We start from the raw sequence: 19,137 nt of genomic DNA, 5'->3' as shown, positions 1-19,137 counted from the left end.
TGCCTCAGAGTTTCAGAGAGTTTATCCTGACCTTAGCCCATGATATTCCCCTTGCTGGGCATTTGGGACAAACCAAGACGTGGGAGAGGTTAGTCAACCACTTCTACTGGCCCAATATGTCCCAGAAGGTTAAGGAGTTTTGCCTCTCCTGCCCCACCTATCAAGCCAGTGGTAAGACAGGTGGGCTTCCAAAGGCCCCCCTCATTCCACTTCCAGTGGTGGGGCTCCCCTTTGAAAGAGTGGGTGTGGACATAGTTGGTCCACTAGAACCTCCCACAGCCTCAGGAAATATGTACATCCTAGTAGTAGTGGATCATGCTACTAGGTATCCTGAAGCTATTCCCCTTAGGTCGACTACTGCCCCTGCAGTAGCCAAGGCCCTCATTGGTATCTTTACCAGAGTGGGCTTCCCTAAGGAGGTGGTGTCTGACAGAGGTACCAACTTCATGTCAGCATACCTAAAACACATGTGGAATGAATGTGGGGTGACTTATAAATTCACTACACCATATCATCCACAAACTAATGGCCTTGTTGAGAGATTCAACAAGACATTAAAGGGCATGATCATGGGGCTCCCAGAGAAACTCAAAAGGAGATGGGATGTCCTCTTGCCATGTCTGCTTTTCGCTTACAGAGAGGTGCCTCAGAAGGGAGTAGGATTCTCACCCTTTGAACTTCTGTTTGGCCACCCTATAAGGGGACCACTAGCTCTTGTTAAAGAAGGCTGGGAGAGACCTCTTCATGAGCCTAAACAAGACATAGTGGACTATGTACTTGGCCTTCGCTCAAGAATGGCAGAGTACATGGAAAAGGCAAGTAAAAACCTTGAGGCCAGCCAACAACTCCAGAAGTTGTGGTATGACCAAAAGGCTGCACTGGTTGAATTTCAACCAGGGCAGAAAGTCTGGGTTCTGGAGCCTGTGGCTCCCAGGGCACTCCAGGACAAATGGAGTGGCCCTTACCCAGTACTAGAAAGGAAGAGTCAGGTCACCTACCTGGTGGACCTGGGCACAAGCAGGAGCCCCAAGAGGGTGATCCATGTGAACCGCCTTAAGCTCTTCCATGACAGGGCTGATGTAAATCTGTTGATGGTGACAGATGAGGACCAGGAAGCTGAGAGTGAACCTCTCCCTGATCTCCTCTCATCAGACCCTAAAGATGGCTCAGTAGATGGAGTGATCTACTCAGACACCCTCTCTAGCCAACAGCAGTCTGACTGTAGGAAGGTCCTGCAGCAGTTTGCTGAACTCTTTTCCCTAACCCCTGGTCAGACACACCTGTGTACCCATGATGTGGACACAGGAGACAGCATGCCTGTCAAAAACAAAATATTTAGACAGTCTGACCAAGTTAAGGAAAGCATCAAGGTGGAAGTCCACAAGATGCTGGAATTGGGAGTAATCGAATACTCTGACAGCCCCTGGGCTAGCCCAGTGGTCTTAGTCCCCAAACCTCACACCAAAGAAGGAAAGAGAGAGATGAGATTTTGTGTGGACTACAGAGGTCTCAACTCTGTCACCAAGACAGATGCCCATCCCATTCCTAGAGCTGATGAGCTAATAGACAAATTAGGGGCTGCCAAATTCTTAAGTACCTTTGACTTAACAGCAGGGTACTGGCAAATCAAAATGGCCCCTGGAGCAAAAGAAAAGACAGCATTCTCCACACCTGATGGGCATTATCAGTTCACTGTTATGCCCTTTGGTTTAAAGAATGCCCCTGCCACCTTCCAAAGGTTGGTGAATCAAGTCCTTGCTGGGTTGGAATCCTTTAGTGCAGCTTATTTTGATGATATTGCTGTCTTCAGCTCCACCTGGCAGGATCACCTGGTCCACCTGAAGAAGGTTTTGAAGGCTCTGCAATCTGCAGGCCTCTCTATCAAGGCATCCAAATGCCAGATAGGGCAGGGAACTGTGGTTTACTTGGGACACCTTGTAGGTGGAGGCCAAGTTCAGCCACTCCAACCCAAGATCCAGACTATTCTGGACTGGGTAGCTCCAAAAACCCAGACTCAAGTCAGGGCATTCCTTGGCTTGACTGGGTACTATAGGAGGTTTGTGAAGGGATATGGATCCATTGTGACAGCCCTCACAGAACTCACCTCCAAGAAAATGCCCAAGAAAGTAAACTGGACTGTAGAATGCCAACAGGCCTTTGACACCCTGAAGCAAGCTATGTGCACAGCACCAGTTCTAAAAGCTCCAGATTACTCCAAGCACTTCATTGTGCAAACAGATGCCTCTGAACATGGGATATGGGCAGTTTTGTCCCAAACAAATGATGATGGCCTTGACCAGCCTGTTGCTTTCATTAGCAGGAGGTTACTCCCCAGGGAGCAGAGTTGGAGTGCCATTGAGAGGGAGGCCTTTGCTGTGGTTTGGTCCCTGAAGAAGTTGAGACCATACCTCTTTGGTACTCACTTCCTAGTTCAAACTGACCACAGACCTCTCAGATGGCTGATGCAAATGAAAGGTGAAAATCCAAAACTGTTGAGGTGGTCCATCTCCCTACAGGGAATGGACTTTATAGTGGAACACAGACCTGGGACTGCCCATGCCAATGCAGATGGCCTTTCCAGGTTCTTCCACTTAGAAAATGAAGACTCTCTTGGGAAAGGTTAGTCTCATCCTCTTTCGTTTGGGGGGGGGGTTGTGTAAGGAAATGCCTCCTTGGCATGGTTACCCCCTGACTTTTTGCCTTTGCTGATGCTATGTTTTGAATTGAAAGTGTGCTGAGGCCTGCTAACCAGGCCCCAGCACCAGTGTTCTTTCCCTAACCTGTACTTTTGATTCCACAATTGGCACACCCTGGCATCCAGATAAGTCCCTTGTAACTGGTACCTCTGGTACCAAGGGCCCTGATGCCAGGGAAGGTCTCTAAGGGCTGCAGCATGTCTTATGCCACCCTGGAGACCCCTCACTCAGCACAGACACACTGCTTGCCACCTTGTGTGTGCTGGTGAGAACAAAACGAGTAAGTCGACATGGCACTCCCCTCAGGGTGCCATGCCAGCCTCTCACTGCCTATGCAGTATAGGTAAGACACCCCTCTAGCAGGCCTTACAGCCCTAAGGCAGGGTGCACTATACCATAGGTGAGGGCACCAGTGCATGAGCACTGTGCCCCTACAGTGTCTAAGCAAAACCTTAGACATTGTAAGTGCAGGGTAGCCATAAGAGTATATGGTCTGGGAGTCTGTTTTACACGAACTCCACAGCACCATAATGGCTACACTGAAAACTGGGAAGTTTGGTATCAAACTTCTCAGCACAATAAATGCACACTGATGCCAGTGTACATTTTATTGTAAAATACACCACAGAGGGCACCTTAGATGTGCCCCCTGAAACCTAACCGACTATCTGTGTAGGCTGACTGGTTCCAGCAGCCTGCCACACTAGAGACATGTTGCTGGCCCCATGGGGAGAGTGCCTTTGTCACTCTGAGGCCAGTAACAAAGCCTGCACTGGGTGGAGATGCTAACACCTCCCCCAGGCAGGAGCTGTAACACCTGGCGGTGAGCCTCAAAGGCTCACCCCTTTGTCACAGCACCGCAGGACACTCCAGCTTAGTGGAGTTGCCCGCCCCCTCTGGCCACGGCCCCCACTTTTGGCGGCAAGGCTGGAGGAAACAAAGAAAACAACAAGGAGGAGTCACTGGCCAGTCAGGACAGCCCCTAAGGTGTCCTGAGCTGAGGTGACTCTAACTTTTAGAAATCCTCCATCTTGTAGATGGAGGATTCCCCCAATAGGATTAGAGATGTGACCCCCTCCCCTTGGGAGGGGGCACAAAGAGGGTGTACTCACCCTCAGGGCTAGTAGCCATTGGCTACTAACCCCCCAGACCTAAACACGCCCTTAAATTTAGTTTTTAAGGGCTCCCCTGAACCTAGAAAAACAGATTCCTGCAACTACAAGAAGAAGGACTGCTGAGCTGAAAAACCCCTGCAGAGGAAGAACAGAAGACACCAACTGCCTTGGCCCCAGACTTACCGGCCTGTCTCCTGCCTTCCAAAGAAACCTGCTCCAGCGAAGCTTTCCAAGGGACCAGCGACCTCTGAATCCTCTGAGGACTGCCCTGCTTCGAAAAAGACAAGAAACTACCGAGGACAGCGGCACTGCTCCAAAAGAACTGCAACTTTGTTACAAGGAGCAGATTTAAAGACCCCTGCAACTCCCCGCAAGAAGCGTGAGACTTGCAACACTGCACCCGGCGACCCCGACTCGACTGGTGGAGAACAACCAACTCAGGGAGGACCCTCCGGCGACTCTACGACTGTGAGTAACCAAAGTTGTCCCCCCTGAGCCCCCACAGCGACGCCTGCAGAGGGAATCCCCAGGCTCCCCCTGACCGCGACTGTCTGAACTCCATTTCCCGACGGCTGGGAAAGACCCTGCACCCGCAGCCCCCAGCCCCTAAAGAAATGGAACTTCTGTGCAGGAGTGACCCCCAGGAGGCCCTCTCCCTTGCCCAGGTGGTGGCTACCCCGAGGAGCCCCCCCCTTGCCTGCCTGCATCGCTGAAGAGACCCCTTGGTCTCCCATTGAAAACTAAAGGAAACCTGACGCTTGTTTGCACACTGCACCCGGCCGCCCCAGGGCTGCTGAGGGTGTACTTTCTGTGTGGACTTGTGTCCCCCCCGGTGCCCTACAAAACCCCCCTGGTCTGCCCTCCGAAGACGCGGGTACTTACCTGCTGGCAGACTGGAACCGGGGTACCCCCTTCTCTCCATTATAGCCTATGTGTTTTGGGCACCTCTTTGACCTTTGCACCTGACCGGCCCTGAGCTGCTGGTGTGATAACTTTGGGGTTGCTCTGAACCCCCAACGGTGGGCTACGTTGGACCAAAAACTGAAACCTGTAAGTGACTTACTTACCTGTGAAATCTAACAAAACTTTACCTCCCCCAGGAACTGTGAAAATTGCAGTGTCCACTTTTAAAACAGCTTATTGTGTTTTATGTGAAAAGTATACATGCTAAAGTAATGATTCAAAGTTCCTAGAGTACTTACCTGCAATACCTTTCAAATGAGATATTACATGTAAAATTTGAACCTGTGGTTCTTAAAATAAACTAAGAAAAGATATTTTTCTATAACAAAACCTATTGGCTGGATTTGTCTCTGAGTGTGTGTACCTCATTTATTGTCTATGTGTATGTACAACAAATGCTTAACACTACGCCTTGGATAAGCCTACTGCTCGACCACACTACCACAAAATAGAGCATTAGTATTATCTCTTTTTGCCACTATCTTACCTCTAAGGGGAACCCTTGGACTCTGTGCATGCTATTCCTTACTTTGAAATAGCACATACAGAGCCAACTTCCTACATTGGTGGATCAGCGGTGGGGTACAAGACTTTGCATTTGCTGGACTACTCAGCCAATACCTGATCACACGACAAATTCCAAAAATTGTCATTAGAAATTGATTTTTGCAATTTGAAATTTTTCTAAATTCTTTGAAGTCCTGCTAGGGCCTTGTGTTAGTCCCTGTTAGCATTTCTTTTAGAGTTTAAAAGTTTGGTAAAAGTTTGAATTAGATTCTAGAACCAGTTTTAGATTCTTAAAAAGCATTCCAACTTTTAGAAGAATAATGTCTAGTACAGATATGAATGTGGTGGAACTCGACACCACACCTTACCTCCATCTCCAGATGAAAGAGCTAAGGTCACTCTGTACAATGAGAAAAATAACAATGGGCTCCAGACCTACCAAACTACAGCTCCAGGAGCTGTTGGCAGAGTATGATAGAGCCCACCTCTCTGTGGATGGCAACACAGAGGATGATGATAGTGACTTGGAGGGTGATTCCCCCCCACCAGTCCTATCTAGGGAGAACAGGGCTTCTCAAGCCCTGGCTCCAACAATAATAGTCAGAGATGCTGGCTCCCTCACAGGAGGGACCAGCACCTCTGAAATCACTGAGGATAACTCCAGTGAAGAGGACATCCAGTTAGCCAGGATGGCCAAAAGATTGGCTTTGGAAAGACATATCCTAGCCATAGAAAGGGAAAGACAAGAGATGGGCCTAGGACCCATCAATGGTGGCAGCAACATAAATAGGGTCAGAGATTCTCCTGACATGTTGAAAATCCCCAAAGGGATTGTAACAAAATATGAAGATGGTGATGACATCACCAAATGGTTCACAGCTTTTGAGAGGGCTTGTGTAACCAGAAAAGTGAACAAATCTCCCTGGGGTGCTCTCCTTTGGGAAATGTTCACAGGAAAGTGTAGGGATAGACTCCTCACACTCTCTGGAAAAGATGCAGAATCTTATGACCTCATGAAGGGTACCCTGATTGAGGGCTTTGGATTCTCCACTGAGGAGTATAGGATTAGATTCAGGGGGGCTCAAAAATCCTCGAGCCAGACCTGGGTTGACTTTGTAGACTACTCAGTAAAAACACTAGATGGTTGGATTCAAGGCAGTGGTGTAAGTGATTATGATGGGCTGTACAATTTATTTGTGAAAGAACACCTGTTAAGTAATTGTTTCAATGATAAACTGCATCAGCATCTGGTGGACCTCGGACCAATTTCTCCCCAAGAATTGGGAAAGAAGGCGGACCATTGGGTCAAGACTAGGGTGTCCAAAACTTCCACAGGGGGTGACCAAAAGAAAGGGGTCACAAAACCTCCCCAGGGGAAAGGTGGTGAGACAGCCAAAAACAAAAATAGTAAAGAGTCTTCTACAGGCCCCAAAAAACCTGCACAGGAGGGTGGGCCCAGAGCCTCTTCACAAAACAATTCTGGGTACAAGGGTAAAAACTTTGATCCCAAAAAGGCCTGGTGTCGTAGCTGTAGTCAGTCTGGACACCAAAGTGGAGACAAGGCCTGTCCCAAGAAAGATACCACTTCTAACTCCCATTCAGCTAAAACTGGAATGGCCAGTCTCCAAGTGGGATCAACAGTGTGCCCAGAGCAAATCAGGTGTCACACTGAAGCTACATTAGCCTCTGAGGGTGGGGTGGATTTAGCCACACTGGCTGCCTGGCCCCCTAACATGCAAAAATACAGGCAGCAGCTCTTAATTAATGGGACAAGTGTAGAGGGCCTGAGGGATACAGGTGCCAGTGTCACCATGGTGACAGAGAAACTGGTTTCCCCTGGCCAATACCTGACTGGACAAACTTATCCAGTCACCAATGCTGACAATCAAACTAAAGTACATCCCATGGCAATGGTAACTTTAGAGTGGGGAGGGGTCAATGGCCTGAAACAGGTGGTGGTCTCCTCAAATATCCCAGTAGACTGTTTGCTTGGAAACGACCTGGAGTCCTCAGCATGGGCTGAGGTAGAACTGAAAACCCATGCAGCCATGCTGGGTATCCCTGGACTGGTGTGTGTCAAGACAAGGGCACAGTGCAAGGCACAGGGTGAAAAAGTAGAGCTGGAGTCTGGAAAAATGGCCCAGCCTACCAAGAGGAAAGGAAAGTCAGCTGGGAAACCAGCTGTAACACAACACCGAAAAGAAAACCTCTCTTCTCAGGAAGAAGTTCTGCCCTCTGAGGGAACTGAGCCTATGGAACTGGAACCTTATCAGGTTGAGCTCTTAGGCCCAGGGGGACCCTCAAGGGAAGAGTTGTGTAAGGGACAAGAAACCTGTCCCTCTCTTGAAGGCCTTAGGCAGCAAGCTGCTGAAGAGTCCAAAGGCAAGAAAAATGGAACACATAGGGTCTATTGGGAAGATGGACTCCTGTACACTGAGGCAAGAGATCCCAAACCTGGTGCCACTAGGAGAGTGGTAGTGCCTCAGAGTTTCAGAGAGTTTATCCTGACCTTAGCCCATGATATTCCCCTTGCTGGGCATTTGGGACAAACCAAGACGTGGGAGAGGTTAGTCAACCACTTCTACTGGCCCAATATGTCACAGAAGGTTAAGGAGTTTTGCCTCTCCTGCCCCACCTGTCAAGCCAGTGGTAAGACAGGTGGGCTTCCAAAGGCCCCCCTCATTCCACTTCCAGTGGTGGGGGTCCCCTTTGAAAGAGTGGGTGTGGACATAGTTGGTCCACTAGAACCTCCCACAGCCTCAGGAAATATGTACATCCTAGTAGTAGTGGATCATGCTACTAGGTATCCTGAAGCTATTCCCCTTAGGTGGACTACTGCCCCTGCAGTAGCCAAGGCCCTCATTGGTATCTTTACCAGAGTGGGCTTCCCTAAGGAGGTGGTGTCTGACAGAGGTACCAACTTCATGTCAGCATACCAAAAAACACATGTGGAATGAATGTGGGGTGACTTATAAATTCACTACACCATATCATCCACAAACTAATGGCCTTGTTGAGAGATTCAACAAGACATTAAAGGGCATGATCATGGGGCTCCCAGAGAAACTCAAAAGGAGATGGGATGTCCTCTTGCTATGTCTGCTTTTCGCTTACAGAGAGGTGCCTCAGAAGGGAGTAGGATTCTCACCCTTTGAACTTCTGTTTGGCCACCCTGTAAGGGGACCACTTGCTCTTGTTAAAGAAGGCTGGGAGAGACCTCTTCATGAGCCTAAACAAGACATAGTGGACTATGTACTTGGCCTTCACTCAAGAATGGCAGAGTACATGGAAAAGGCAAGTAAAAACCTTGAGGCCAGCCAACAACTCCAGAAGTTGTGGTATGACCAAAAGGCTGCACTGGTTGAATTTCAACCAGGGCAGAAAGTCTGGGTTCTGGAGCCTGTGGCTCCCAGGGCACTCCAGGACAAATGGAGTGGCCCTTACCCAGTACTAGAAAGGAAGAGTCAGGTCACCTACCTGGTGGACCTGGGCACAAGCAGGAGCCCCAAGAGGGTGATCCATGTGAACCGCCTTAAGCTCTTCCATGACAGGGCTGATGTAAATCTGTTGATGGTGACAGATGAGGACCAGGAAGCTGAGAGTGAACCTCTCCCTGATCTCCTCTCATCAGACCCTAAAGATGGCTCAGTAGATGGAGTGATCTACTCAGACACCCTCTCTAGCCAACAGCAGTCTGACTGTAGGAAGGTCCTGCAGCAGTTTGCTGAACTCTTTTCCCTAACCCCTGGTCAGACACACCTGTGTACCCATGATGTGGACACAGGAGACAGCATGCCTGTCAAAAACAAAATATTTAGACAGTCTGACCAAGTTAAGGAAAGCATCAAGGTGGAAGTCCACAAGATGCTGGAATTGGGAGTAATCGAATACTCTGACAGCCCCTGGGCTAGCCCAGTGGTCTTAGTCCCCAAACCTCACACCAAAGAAGGAAAGAGAGAGATGAGGTTTTGTGTGGACTACAGAGGTCTCAACTCTGTCACCAAGACAGATGCCCATCCCATTCCTAGAGCTGATGAGCTAATAGACAAATTAGGGGCTGCCAAATTCTTAAGTACCTTTGACTTAACAGCAGGGTACTGGCAAATCAAAATGGCCCCTGGAGCAAAAGAAAAGACAGCATTCTCCACACCTGATGGGCATTATCAGTTCACTGTTATGCCCTTTGGTTTAAAGAATGCCCCTGCCACCTTCCAAAGGTTGGTGAATCAAGTCCTTGCTGGGTTGGAATCCTTTAGTGCAGCTTATTTTGATGATATTGCTGTCTTCAGCTCCACCTGGCAGGATCACCTGGTCCACCTGAAGAAGGTTTTGAAGGCTCTGCAATCTGCAGGCCTCTCTATCAAGGCATCCAAATGCCAGATAGGGCAGGGAACTGTGGTTTACTTGGGACACCTTGTAGGTGGAGGCCAAGTTCAGCCACTCCAACCCAAGATCCAGACTATTCTGGACTGGGTAGCTCCAAAAACCCAGACTCAAGTCAGGGCATTCCTTGGCTTGACTGGGTACTATAGGAGGTTTGTGAAGGGATATGGATCCATTGTGACAGCCCTCACAGAACTCACCTCCAAGAAAATGCCCAAGAAAGTAAACTGGACTGTAGAATGCCAACAGGCCTTTGACACCCTGAAGCAAGCTATGTGCACAGCACCAGTTCTAAAAGCTCCAGATTACTCCAAGCACTTCATTGTGCAAACAGATGCCTCTGAACATGGGATATGGGCAGTTTTGTCCCAAACAAATGATGATGGCCTTGACCAGCCTGTTGCTTTCATTAGCAGGAGGTTACTCCCCAGGGAGCAGAGTTGGAGTGCCATTGAGAGGGAGGCCTTTGCTGTGGTTTGGTCCCTGAAGAAGTTGAGACCATACCTCTTTGGTACTCACTTCCTAGTTCAAACTGACCACAGACCTCTAAGATGGCTGATGCAAATGAAAGGTGAAAATCCAAAACTGTTGAGGTGGTCCATCTCCCTACAGGGAATGGACTTTATAGTGGAACACAGACCTGGGACTGCCCATGCCAATGCAGATGGCCTTTCCAGGTTCTTCCACTTAGAAAATGAAGACTCTCTTGGGAAAGGTTAGTCTCATCCTCTTTCGTTTGGGGGGGGGGTTGTGTAAGGAAATGCCTCCTTGGCATGGTTACCCCCTGACTTTTTGCCTTTGCTGATGCTATGTTTTGAATTGAAAGTGTGCTGAGGCCTGCTAACCAGGCCCCAGCACCAGTGTTCTTTCCCTAACCTGTACTTTTGATTCCACAATTGGCACACCCTGGCATCCAGATAAGTCCCTTGTAACTGGTACCTCTGGTACCAAGGGCCCTGATGCCAGGGAAGGTCTCTAAGGGCTGCAGCATGTCTTATGCCACCCTGGAGACCCCTCACTCAGCACAGACACACTGCTTGCCACCTTGTGTGTGCTGGTGAGAACAAAACAAGTAAGTCGACATGGCACTCCCCTCAGGGTGCCATGCCAGCCTCTCACTGCCTATGCAGTATAGGTAAGACACCCCTCTAGCAGGCCTTACAGCCCTAAGGCAGGGTGCACTATACCATAGGTGAGGGCACCAGTGCATGAGCACTGTGCCCCTACAGTGTCTAAGCAAAACCTTAGACATTGTAAGTGCAGGGTAGCCATAAGAGTATATGGTCTGGGAGTCTGTTTTACACGAACTCCACAGCACCATAATGGCTACACTGAAAACTGGGAAGTTTGGTATCAAACTTCTCAGCACAATAAATGCACACTGATGCCAGTGTACATTTTATTGTAAAATACACCACAGAGGGCACCTTAGATGTGCCCCCTGAAACCTAACCGACTATCTGTGTAGGCTGACTGGTTCCAGCAGCCTGCCACACTAGAGACATGTTGCTGGCCCCATGGGGAGAGTGCCTTTGTCACTCTGAGGCCAGTAACAAAGCCTGCACTGGGTGGAGATGCTAACACCTCCCCCAGGCAGGAGCTGTAACACCTGGCGGTGAGCCTCAAAGGCTCACCCCTTTGTCACAGCACCGCAGGACACTCCAGCTTAGTGGAGTTGCCCGCCCCCTCTGGCCACGGCCCCCACTTTTGGCGGCAAGGCTGGAGGAAACAAAGAAAACAACAAGGAGGAGTCACTGGCCAGTCAGGACAGCCCCTAAGGTGTCCTGAGCTGAGGTGACTCTAACTTTTAGAAATCCTCCATCTTGTAGATGGAGGATTCCCCCAATAGGATTAGAGATGTGACCCCCTCCCCTTGGGAGGGGGCACAAAGAGGGTGTACTCACCCTCAGGGCTAGTAGCCATTGGCTACTAACCCCCCAGACCTAAACACGCCCTTAAATTTAGTTTTTAAGGGCTCCCCTGAACCTAGAAAAACAGATTCCTGCAACTACAAGAAGAAGGACTGCTGAGCTGAAAAACCCCTGCAGAGGAAGAACAGAAGACACCAACTGTCTTGGCCCCAGACTTACCGGCCTGTCTCCTGCCTTCCAAAGAAACCTGCTCCAGCGAAGCTTTCCAAGGGACCAGCGACCTCTGAATCCTCTGAGGACTGCCCTGCTTCGAAAAAGACAAGAAACTACCGAGGACAGCGGCACTGCTCCAAAAGAACTGCAACTTTGTTACAAGGAGCAGATTTAAAGACCCCTGCAACTCCCCGCAAGAAGCGTGAGACTTGCAACACTGCACCCGGCGACCCCGACTCGACTGGTGGAGAACAACCAACTCAGGGAGGACCCTCCGGCGACTCTACGACTGTGAGTAACCAAAGTTGTCCCCCCTGAGCCCCCACAGCGACGCCTGCAGAGGGAATCCCCAGGCTCCCCCTGACCGCGACTGTCTGAACTCCATTTCCCGACGGCTGGGAAAGACCCTGCACCCGCAGCCCCCAGCCCCTAAAGAAATGGAACTTCTGTGCAGGAGTGACCCCCAGGAGGCCCTCTCCCTTGCCCAGGTGGTGGCTACCCCGAGGAGCCCCCCCCTTGCCTGCCTGCATCGCTGAAGAGACCCCTTGGTCTCCCATTGAAAACTAAAGGAAACCTGACGCTTGTTTGCACACTGCACCCGGCCGCCCCCGCGCTGCTGAGGGTGTACTTTCTGTGTGGACTTGTGTCCCCCCCGGTGCCCTACAAAACCCCCCTGGTCTGCCCTCCGAAGACGCGGGTACTTACCTGCTGGCAGACTGGAACCGGGGCACCCCCTTCTCTCCATTATAGCCTATGTGTTTTGGGCACCTCTTTGACCTTTGCACCTGACCGGCCCTGAGCTGCTGGTGTGATAACTTTGGGGTTGCTCTGAACCCCCAACGGTGGGCTACGTTGGACCAAAAACTGAAACCTGTAAGTGACTTACTTACCTGTGAAATCTAACAAAACTTTACCTCCCCCAGGAACTGTGAAAATTGCAGTGTCCACTTTTAAAACAGCTTATTGTGTTTTATGTGAAAAGTATACATGCTAAAGTAATGATTCAAAGTTCCTAGAGTACTTACCTGCAATACCTTTCAAATGAGATATTACATGTAAAATTTGAACCTGTGGTTCTTAAAATAAACTAAGAAAAGATATTTTTCTATAACAAAACCTATTGGCTGGATTTGTCTCTGAGTGTGTGTACCTCATTTATTGTCTATGTGTATGTACAACAAATGCTTAACACTACTCCTTGGATAAGCCTACTGCTCGACCACACTACCACAAAATAGAGCATTAGTATTATCTCTTTTTGCCACTATCTTACCTCTAAGGGGAACCCTTGGACTCTGTGCATGCTATTCCTTACTTTGAAATAGCACATACAGAGCCAACTTCCTACATTGGTGGATCAGCGGTGGGGTACAAGACTTTGCATTTGCTGGACTACTCAGCCAATACCTGATCACACGACAAATTCCAAAAATTGTCATTAGAAATTGATTTTTGCAATTTGAAATTTTTCTAAATTCTTTGAAGTCCTGCTAGGGCCTTGTGTTAGTCCCTGTTAGCATTTCTTTTAGAGTTTAAAAGTTTGGTAAAAGTTTGAATTAGATTCTAGAACCAGTTTTAGATTCTTAAAAAGCATTCCAACTTTTAGAAGAATAATGTCTAGTACAGATATGAATGTGGTGGAACTCGACACCACACCTTACCTCCATCTCCAGATGAAAGAGCTAAGGTCACTCTGTACAATGAGAAAAATAACAATGGGCTCCAGACCTACCAAACTACAGCTCCAGGAGCTGTTGGCAGAGTATGATAGAGCCCACCTCTCTGTGGATGGCAACACAGAGGATGATGATAGTGACTTGGAGGGTGATTCCCCCCCACCAGTCCTATCTAGGGAGAACAGGGCTTCTCAAGCCCTGGCTCCAACAATAATAGTCAGAGATGCTGGCTCCCTCACAGGAGGGACCAGCACCTCTGAAATCACTGAGGATAACTCCAGTGAAGAGGACATCCAGTTAGCCAGGATGGCCAAAAGATTGGCTTTGGAAAGACATATCCTAGCCATAGAAAGGGAAAGACAAGAGATGGGCCTAGGACCCATCAATGGTGGCAGCAACATAAATAGGGTCAGAGATTCTCCTGACATGTTGAAAATCCCCAAAGGGATTGTAACAAAATATGAAGATGGTGATGACATCACCAAATGGTTCACAGCTTTTGAGAGGGCTTGTGTAACCAGAAAAGTGAACAAATCTCCCTGGGGTGCTCTCCTTTGGGAAATGTTCACAGGAAAGTGTAGGGATAGACTCCTCACACTCTCTGGAAAAGATGCAGAATCTTATGACCTCATGAAGGGTACCCTGATTGAGGGCTTTGGATTCTCCACTGAGGAGTATAGGATTAGATTCAGGGGGGCTCAAAAATCCTCGAGCCAGACCTGGGTTGACTTTGTAGACTACTCAGTAAAAACACTAGATGGTTGGATTCAAGGCAGTGGTGTAAGTGATTATGATGGGCTGTACAATTTATTTGTGAAAGAACACCTGTTAAGTAATTGTTTCAATGATAAACTGCATCAGCATCTGGTGGACCTCGGACCAATTTCTCCCCAAGAATTGGGAAAGAAGGCGGACCATTGGGTCAAGACTAGGGTGTCCAAAACTTCCACAGGGGGTGACCAAAAGAAAGGGGTCACAAAACCTCCCCAGGGGAAAGGTGGTGAGACAGCCAAAAACAAAAATAGTAAAGAGTCTTCTACAGGCCCCAAAAAACCTGCACAGGAGGGTGGGCCCAGAGCCTCTTCACAAAACAATTCTGGGTATAAGGGTAAAAACTTTGATCCCAAAAAAGCCTGGTGTCGTAGCTGTAGTCAATCTGGACACCAAACTGGAGACAAGGCCTGTCCCAAGAAAGATACCACTTCTAACTCCCATTCAGCTAAAACTGGAATGGCCAGTCTCCAAGTGGGATCAACAGTGTGCCCAGAGCAAATCAGGTGTCACACTGAAGCTACATTAGCCTCTGAGGGTGGGGTGGATTTAGCCACACTGGCTGCCTGGCCCCCTAACATGCAAAAATACAGGCAGCAGCTCTTAATTAATGGGACAAGTGTAGAGGGCCTGAGGGATACAGGTGCCAGTGTCACCATGGTGACAGAGAAACTGGTTTCCCCTGGCCAATACCTGACTGGACAAACTTATCCAGTCACCAATGCTGACAATCAAACTAAAGTACATCCCATGGCAATGGTAACTTTAGAGTGGGGAGGGGTCAATGGCCTGAAACAGGTGGTGGTCTCCTCAAATATCCCAGTAGACTGTTTGCTTGGAAACGACCTGGAGTCCTCAGCATGGGCTGAGGTAGAACTGAAAACCCATGCAGCCATGCTGGGTATCCCTGGACTGGTGTGTGTCAAGACAAGGGCACAGTGCAAGGCACAGGGTGAAAAAGTAGAGCTGGAGTCTGGAAAAATGGCCCAGCCTACCAAGAGGAAAGGAAAGTCAGCTGGGAAACCAGCTGTAACACAACACCGAAAAGAAAACCTCTCTTCTCAGGAAGAAGTTCTGCCCTCTGAGGGAACTGAGCCTATGGAACTGGAACCTTATCAGGTTGAGCTCTTAGGCCCAGGGGGACCCTCAAGGGAAGAGTTGTGTAAGGGACAAGAAACCTGTCCCTCTCTTGAAGGCCTTAGGCAGCAAGCTGCTGAAGAGTCCAAAGGCAAGAAAAATGGAACACATAGGGTCTATTGGGAAGATGGACTCCTGTACACTGAGGCAAGAGATCCCAAACCTGGTGCCACTAGGAGAGTGGTAGTGCCTCAGAGTTTCAGAGAGTTTATCCTGACCTTAGCCCATGATATTCCCCTTGCTGGGCATTTGGGACAAACCAAGACGTGGGAGAGGTTAGTCAACCACTTCTACTGGCCCAATATGTCACAGAAGGTTAAGGAGTTTTGCCTCTCCTGCCCCACCTGTCAAGCCAGTGGTAAGACAGGTGGGCTTCCAAAGGCCCCCCTCATTCCACTTCCAGTGGTGGGGGTCCCCTTTGAAAGAGTGGGTGTGGACATAGTTGGTCCACTAGAACCTCCCACAGCCTCAGGAAATATGTACATCCTAGTAGTAGTGGATCATGCTACTAGGTATCCTGAAGCTATTCCCCTTAGGTCGACTACTGCCCCTGCAGTAGCCAAGGCCCTCATTGGTATCTTTACCAGAGTGGGCTTCCCTAAGGAGGTGGTGTCTGACAGAGGTACCAACTTCATGTCAGCATACCAAAAAACACATGTGGAATGAATGTGGGGTGACTTATAAATTCACTACACCATATCATCCACAAACTAATGGCCTTGTTGAGAGATTCAACAAGACATTAAAGGGCATGATCATGGGGCTCCCAGAGAAACTCAAAAGGAGATGGGATGTCCTCTTGCCATGTCTGCTTTTCGCTTACAGAGAGGTGCCTCAGAAGGGAGTAGGATTCTCACCCTTTGAACTTCTGTTTGGCCACCCTGTAAGGGGACCACTTGCTCTTGTTAAAGAAGGCTGGGAGAGACCTCTTCATGAGCCTAAACAAGACATAGTGGACTATGTACTTGGCCTTCACTCAAGAATGGCAGAGTACATGGAAAAGACAAGTAAAAACCTTGAGGCCAGCCAACAACTCCAGAAGTTGTGGTATGACCAAAAGGCTGCACTGGTTGAATTTCAACCAGGGCAGAAAGTCTGGGTTCTGGAGCCTGTGGCTCCCAGGGCACTCCAGGACAAATGGAGTGGCCCTTACCCAGTACTAGAAAGGAAGAGTCAGGTCACCTACCTGGTGGACCTGGGCACAAGCAGGAGCCCCAAGGGGGTGATCCATGTGAACCGCCTTAAGCTCTTCCATGACAGGGCTGATGTAAATCTGTTGATGGTGACAGATGAGGACCAGGAAGCTGAGAGTGAACCTCTCCCTGATCTCCTCTCATCAGACCCTAAAGATGGCTCAGTAGATGGAGTGATCTACTCAGACACCCTCTCTAGCCAACAGCAGTCTGACTGTAGGAAGGTCCTGCAGCAGTTTGCTGAACTCTTTTCCCTAACCCCTGGTCAGACACACCTGTGTACCCATGATGTGGACACAGGAGACAGCATGCCTGTCAAAAACAAAATATTTAGACAGTCTGACCAAGTTAAGGAAAGCATCAAGGTGGAAGTCCACAAGATGCTGGAATTGGGAGTAATCGAGTACTCTGACAGCCCCTGGGCTAGCCCAGTGGTCTTAGTCCCCAAACCTCACACCAAAGAAGGAAAGAGAGAGATGAGGTTTTGTGTGGACTACAGAGGTCTCAACTCTGTCACCAAGACAGATGCCCATCCCATTCCTAGAGCTGATGAGCTAATAGACAAATTAGGGGCTGCCAAATTCTTAAGTACCTTTGACTTAACAGCAGGGTACTGGCAAATCAAAATGGCCCCTGGAGCAAAAGAAAAGACAGCATTCTCCACACCTGATGGGCATTATCAGTTCACTGTTATGCCCTTTGGTTTAAAGAATGCCCCTGCCACCTTCCAAAGGTTGGTGAATCAAGTCCTTGCTGGGTTGGAATCCTTTAGTGCAGCTTATCTTGATGATATTGCTGTCTTCAGCTCCACCTGGCAGGATCACCTGGTCCACCTGAAGAAGGTTTTGAAGGCTCTGCAATCTGCAGGCCTCTCTATCAAGGCATCCAAATGCCAGATAGGGCAGGGAACTGTGGTTTACTTGGGACACCTTGTAGGTGGAGGCCAAGTTCAGCCACTCCAACCCAAGATCCAGACTATTCTGGACTGGGTAGCTCCAAAAACCCAGACTCAAGTCAGGGCATTCCTTGGCTTGACTGGGTACTATAGGAGGTTTGTGAAGGGATATGGATCCATTGTGACAGCCCTCACAGAACTCACCTCCAAGAAAATGCCCAAGAAAGTAAACTGGACTGTAGAATGCCAACAGGCCTTTGACACCCTGAAGCAAGCTATGTGCACAGCACCAGTTCTAAAAGCTCCAGATTACTCCAAGCACTTCATTGTGCAAACAGATGCCTCTGAACATGGGATATGGGCAGTTTTGTCCCAAACAAATGATGATGGCCTTGACCAGCCTGTTGCTTTCATTAGCAGGAGGTTACTCCCCAGGGAGCAGCGTTGGAGTGCCATTGAGAGGGAGGCCTTTGCTGTGGTTTGGTCCCTGAAGAAGTTGAGACCATACCTCTTTGGTACTCACTTCCTAGTTCAAACTGACCACAGACCTCTCAGATGGCTGATGCAAATGAAAGGTGAAAATCCAAAACTGTTGAGGTGGTCCATCTCCCTACAGGGAATGGACTTTATAGTGGAACACAGACCTGGGACTGCCCATGCCAATGCAGATGGCCTTTCCAGGTTCTTCCACTTAGAAAATGAAGACTCTCTTGGGAAAGGTTAGTCTCATCCTCTTTCGTTTGGGGGGGGGGTTGTGTAAGGAAATGCCTCCTTGGCATGGTTACCCCCTGACTTTTTGCCTTTGCTGATGCTATGTTTTGAATTGAAAGTGTGCTGAGGCCTGCTAACCAGGCCCCAGCACCAGTGTTCTTTCCCTAACCTGTACTTTTGATTCCACAATTGGCACACCCTGGCATCCAGATAAGTCCCTTGTAACTGGTACCTCTGGTACCAAGGGCCCTGATGCCAGGGAAGGTCTCTAAGGGCTGCAGCATGTCTTATGCCACCCTGGAGACCCCTCACTCAGCACAGACACACTGCTTGCCAGCTTGTGTGTGCTGGTGAGAACAAAACGAGTAAGTCGACATGGCACTCCCCTCAGGGTGCCATGCCAGCCTCTCACTGCCTATGCAGTATAGGTAAGACACCCCTCTAGCAGGCCTTACAGCCCTAAGGCAGGGTGCACTATACCATAGGTGAGGGCACCAGTGCATGAGCACTGTGCCCCTACAGTGTCTAAGCAAAACCTTAGACATTGTAAGTGCAGGGTAGCCATAAGAGTATATGGTCTGGGAGTCTGTTTTACACGAACTCCACAGCACCATAATGGCTACACTGAAAACTGGGAAGTTTGGTATCAAACTTCTCAGCACAATAAATGCACACTGATGCCAGTGTACATTTTATTGTAAAATACACCACAGAGGGCACCTTAGAGGTGCCCCCTGAAACCTAACCGACTATCTGTTTAGGCTGACTGGTTCCAGCAGCCTGCCACACTAGAGACATGTTGCTGGCCCCATGGGGAGAGTGCCTTTGTCACTCTGAGGCCAGTAACAAAGCCTGCACTGGGTGGAGATGCTAACACCTCCCCCAGGCAGGAGCTGTAACACCTGGCGGAGAGCCTCAAAGGCTCACCCCTTTGTCACAGCACCGCAGGACACTCCAGCTTAGTGGAGTTGCCCGCCCCCTCTGGCCACGGCCCCCACTTTTGGCG

Source organism: Pleurodeles waltl, chromosome 5 (genome assembly GCF_031143425.1).
Source record: "Pleurodeles waltl isolate 20211129_DDA chromosome 5, aPleWal1.hap1.20221129, whole genome shotgun sequence".
NCBI classification, from domain to species: domain Eukaryota; kingdom Metazoa; phylum Chordata; class Amphibia; order Caudata; family Salamandridae; genus Pleurodeles; species Pleurodeles waltl.
The sequence above is the reverse complement of the archived record's forward strand: the minus strand, read 5'-3'. Positions refer to the sequence as shown.